Source organism: Aulonocara stuartgranti, assembly GCF_965226115.1.
Source record: "Aulonocara stuartgranti genome assembly, chromosome: 8".
Classification (NCBI taxonomy): Eukaryota; Metazoa; Chordata; class Actinopteri; order Cichliformes; family Cichlidae; genus Aulonocara; species Aulonocara stuartgranti.
The window spans coordinates 17,837,201-17,841,981 of record NC_138959.1 but is presented as its reverse complement, the minus strand read 5'-3'; positions in this window follow the sequence as shown (position 1 = coordinate 17,841,981).

The following is a 4,781-nucleotide window of genomic DNA, read 5'->3' as shown; positions in this document are numbered from 1 at the left end:
GACGCACCCTGAGTGAGACCTTGTTAAGGTGGAGACAAAAGAGGATAATGTGATGTTGAAAAGGGTCACATTTGCAGGATGACGAGATTAATAGGCTTACTAAACCTGTTGAGCTTTTGAAACTTTGCTGGACACATACAGAATACACTGAAACGAGTACTAGGCGATTAAGTTTTTGACACTTTATCTAGCTCCTTGCAGTGTCAGACTAATCTCTCACTTATCACCTTTTATGCTCACATTAAAATTGAGATCAACAAGCATTTGAAAGATTATCTTTAGGTTTATTTTACCTCACTTAATACTTTGTTAGATATGCTGTACTCCCTTAGATGTAAGCTATGTAGCTATATATGGTAATACATGGCTGACCCACCTAACATACATTAAATTATATATATTTGATAGATGCCTACAGTTTTTCAGAATTTAACAAGTTAGCAATCATCTAGCCTTGCATCCTTGTAAAACCTAAATAATTTGCAAATTTTTACACTGAGTACAACTATTTATAAGATTGTGTAAGAATATTTAGAAAATATACTTCATTTGCTTTCTAGCAGACAATTAGAGAAAGTGCAAAATCATTAAATATGAGAGAAGTTACTTTCCTTTAAATATGAGAGAAGCTACTTACCTTAGCACGAAGATAGAACAAAAAGGAAAAACAATTTGTCTTTAATTTCATAAAATCAAGACAATTTGCATATAAAGTAAGCATAAAAAATTGTGGTTTCTTTATTAGCAGTGGCATGTGTTTGGTGTTTTCCCCTACTGAGAGGCTCAAGCTATTTTTTTTCTGCTAAGCTAAGCTAACCCTTTGCTAACATTCCTTTCATTAGCCATCTCCTTTTATTTCCCTCAAGAATTGCGCTCAAGTTCTTACATAAGCAAAGGTACCAACATGTTGTCATCTAAAGTAATGTTAGTTTGTATTGTAGTGCTCCAAAACGTGGCTTTTCTTTTTCCTCAAGACAACTGAAAGCAACACTTAAAATACAGGTCAATACCTGAAGCTTACATGTTGGTGTGAACAGTTGCAGCATGCTTTTATAGGGTTTATAGAGTTACCCTTTGCAGCATCTTCTTTTCCCATACATTTGTTTGTATAGATTCAGATACTATATATATCTTCATCAATGGATGCCTTCTCCTCCTTCATTTATCAGAAATGTGCATGCATCAGCTAGAGTCAATTTGGAGACAAGACCTCTGCCCCTGGGGTCAAAGTGTGAATCCCTGAAAGGGACAGGAATGTCATCCGTGGGCCCAACTGTCTGCAAGTTAGATAGCCTAGTGGTAAGACAGGTGGTCCCTAACCTAATATAACTTTAGTACCTACTCTGCAGTAGAGGCTGGCATATCTCTAGAAAGGGAAAAAGATCATTGGACTCAGGTAATTTATCTGATGTATGGTTATTTGGCTTTGGACAGGGCATCTTTATGCTGATACCTATTTTACAAAATATTGAAGCAATTGTTTTTTTAAACTCTTTATAATGTCAAAAGCTGATATAACTGAGTACAGTTCCTTGCACTATGATAACAGCATGTAAGTGGTGAATAGTAAAGCTCATGCATGGAAAGTAGACTGTGCTGTTTAAAATAACCCTGATGCAAGAAATAAAATTACAAAGAAGTTTGCGCTTGGCAGCTAGAATGACTGTGTGCATGCGCAGTAAGAGACAGATAAGTCCAGCATGTATATTAAGTTTCTCAGAGAACACTTTGCGCAGTTTAGCGCTGCAAAAAGCATTTTAAATAGTGATGAGATGATTAATTGGCAACATGAAAATAACCCTTCCTACTCAGCACCCAGTGTAGCTAATGTTATTAGTCAGTGATTATTCAGGAATATGTGATAGAGTTTTTGAGGCAGTGTCTGCAAGCAGAAATTTAAATTTTGAATTGAAAGCATTCTAGCTGATGCAGCATTTAAGAAGAAATGCTGAAATTACCACTTCATGCCTCTAGCATTCAACAGCTGTTAAACTGACAAAACCCTCAGGAGGCCGGGGATGCTCTCTTATATGGCTTTGTGTTATTCCTGTTAGGTTTTTTTCACCTTCTTACATGTTGAATTGCATGCTTCACTGTTTTTATCTAAACAGTGTAAACTGTATTGCAGATATTGACATACTTAATATTACCCCTTTTATTAATCTAGAGCCACAGAAGTTTGCAGATGATTCTGACGTTCGTGACTTTGTGTTACGGCAATAATTTTTAAACTTATACAAGATTTCTTCAAATACTCTCAACAATCTGATAAGAGAATGAAACGGAGGGAAACTTGAACTATCTAAGGACTTTTACTGATCGACAGTCGCAGATGTAATTTGTAATTTGCATTTCGTTCTCCTGAAAGAAAAGCACATCTTTCAACATCTGCTAATATATTATCACTCTGATTTACCAGATTTTATTGCTTTAGCTGTCTGACTTGCAGTTGTTGATAAGCTTTTATGAGGAGCCCCGTGGTTACTGCTGAAGACACAAATAACTGTAATCTATGGCTGTCGTGCCAAAAGATTTGCCTAAAGATGAATTTTTTTTTCTAACTCCTTCTACACATTGAATTAATTTCAAAGCAACAGGAACAGAATCTTTTTTGTACCGTCTGTAATTAGATGGCTTAATTTAAACATAAAATTCAGTAGCAGTACTTCCCTGCACTGCAGCAGCTTGGTAATTTACGCTAAAGACTGACCAATCACTTCACTGCCTGGTGGGCAATATAAATATATTAGGGTTTGTTTTATTTTATTTTGTTATGGTAACTCCCTACTTTAAGTGCATATAAATATATATTTTTTAAAATCTATTTATTTTCACGGGGTGTCTTAATACTATATACAATCTGAGCAACCCATATTTTCTTTACCTTTAAGACAAATGAAGGTTTATGTTACAAGTATTCACATAATGAACACTCTGTCATCTACATTCAATAAGTCTAATGGCATTTTCTGCCTGAAATGTTTTGTAATTAAATTAAATGTAATTGATATCAATATTTTTTCATTAGCAGAGTCATTAGTCAGTCATCTGGAAAATATGTCAACAGCTTGGGGCATTAAAAATGTCTGAGTTTGTATCTTCCAGTTCAGTGTCTTTTTATAATCCCACTATTTTTACATAACATTGAAACAATCCCAGCAAATGATTGCAAAATTATTGGTTAAAGGCTTCATTGTGTTAACCTCCGGCTAATGTGTGGCATGATGGCTCCATCTTGTGGTAATATTAGGAAATGTCAAATACAACTATGAAGAACTCAACTCAGGTGACTGAAAGTACTGACAGTACATCAGTGATAGTTATGAAAGATTTGAGTAATTTGAGTGAATTTAAATGTCCATCGGACAGCTCAATTGCAAGGGCTTCATCCTATCAAGATTCAAATTTCAAGATATTTTGCATGATGGTGCTCAGTTGAAAACACAAGCACAAACAAATACTTTAGACTTTACTTTCGTTTTACATTTAACTTTATTATGGTAAAGCACATACATACAAATACATAACATTCACAGCCTGAACTTAAGTACATTTTGTGCATTTGACTGAACAAATGTGAGCATTTTCTTGCAATAAAATAATTGTGGGCCTGCAGTAAGATTGCACATCAAGTGAAACTCCAAAATAAAAATCTGATGCTACAAATATTAGTAACCAAATTTTCAATTTTGCCCACTTCCCTTTCTAAAAGCACAGGGCTGAATTATAATTTTTATTTGTTGTTGTTCTGATGCATTTTTCATGTTTTGTGAAGCCATAAAGCACTTATCAAAAATCATGTCTCGCAATATATACATTTGAATCTGCATCACTTAATTTAGTCCATTTAGTTGTCATTAGAGCACCATAGGGCGAAAGGTGGGTACACTCTTGACAGGTCGCCAGTCTGTCGCAGTGCTGGGATAGCCTCCTTGGATGGATGGTTATAGCTGTAGAGTTGTCACATGTTGTATTTCACAGACAGGTGCCTCCACAGCACCTGCAAGCTGCTATAGAGTGTCTTCTATAGCAGCAGGTCCTGAAGCCTTCCAACAGTAGCAAAAAACAATTTGGATTATTTTTTAAAGAATATACTATCCCAATATTATTTTGATGTTTAAACCCAAATACCTGAAAAGAGTCGTACAGCAGAGCCAGAGATCTCAGAAAGTTACCGAATCTGACACACGGTGAAGAGAGAGAAATCCCCTCCAATGCTGACGGTGGATCAAGGAGGCCAGCGCTTATGCTGCAGGCCCGGATGCACTGTCTACACTGGCTGTCTCTCACCCTTTACCCACCCCTGTTGCTTGTCATGTGTTTCTTTGGTGTATTAAGAGTTTTTTCATGTGCTATGTGCAGAGGTGTTTTTTTTTCTGTTCTCAAACTGAACCCCCTGTTGGAGCTCAGTCTGGGGGAGTTATTTTTTCTCCTTATCTTTCCTCATGTGGTGCATTTTCCATTGTTATACCTCTCTGACCTGTCTTCCCCATGTGATGTTTTTGTGTAATGCATGTATGGTCGGAGGGTAAGATGGCGCCTCCATTGCATGCAAAAGGTCGGCAGCCTTAACATGAAATTTCCCCTTGTGGGACTAATAAAGGTATCTTATCTTATCTTATCTTATCTTATCTTATCTTATCTTATCTTATCTTATCTTATCTTATCTTATTAAAATAGTAAGATAGTAAGAACGATCTGCAGCTCTCTGGGGAATTACTCATCTGCAGTAACAAACCAGTTTTATTACAGATTGACAAATATGGGACATTCATGCTGAT